The following is a 705-nucleotide window of genomic DNA, read 5'->3' as shown; positions in this document are numbered from 1 at the left end:
GTAACAGATACATTTTCATTGTGACAACTTAATTCTTTTCCCCCTAGGGGTTGAGTACAGAGTGTAATTGGAGGCTGCTGAACTACTTCTGCATTAATTAGTGTGGATTGATTCTTATCCTCCAGGCCAGTGTTTCTTTACTGGTGTACTACTTGAAGGCCTTGGCCTGGACAGCAACATATGTTATGCTTTCAGATTACTGTATAAAATGCTTTACTTGAGAGTTGCATTACTCAGTTAATATGTATTTAAAACACCTAACTGCTATATGAAATGGTATATACAATTGAAACAGTACACAAATAACCATTTCTTATGTATGCAAACCTGTGTGTGGTGTCATATCCTTTGACTTCTCTGTGGGTATATGTTTAATGCAATAATTGTCTTTTGTATGAGGGAATCAAGCACTGTCCATTTTAAATGGTAGCAATTGTAGGAATACTGGCTATTCAATATGCTGTGCACCCTTTAAATATGTCTCTTCCTATACATATCAATATGTAGTAATATATGTATATGTGTGTGTATGTGTATATACATATATATGTATGTATATATATATATATATATATATATATATATATATATAGGTGTGTGTGTGTGTGTGTGTGTGTCTATATATATATATATATATATATATGCATATATGTCTGTGTGTGTATATGTATCATTGGAATGTTTACTGCTTCCGCATTGTACATA

This window comes from Protopterus annectens, chromosome 3.part0 (genome assembly GCF_019279795.1).
Source record: "Protopterus annectens isolate FY-2018-M chromosome 3.part0, PAN1.0, whole genome shotgun sequence".
NCBI classification, from domain to species: Eukaryota; Metazoa; Chordata; order Ceratodontiformes; family Protopteridae; genus Protopterus; species Protopterus annectens.
The sequence above is the reverse complement of the archived record's forward strand: the minus strand, read 5'-3'. Positions refer to the sequence as shown.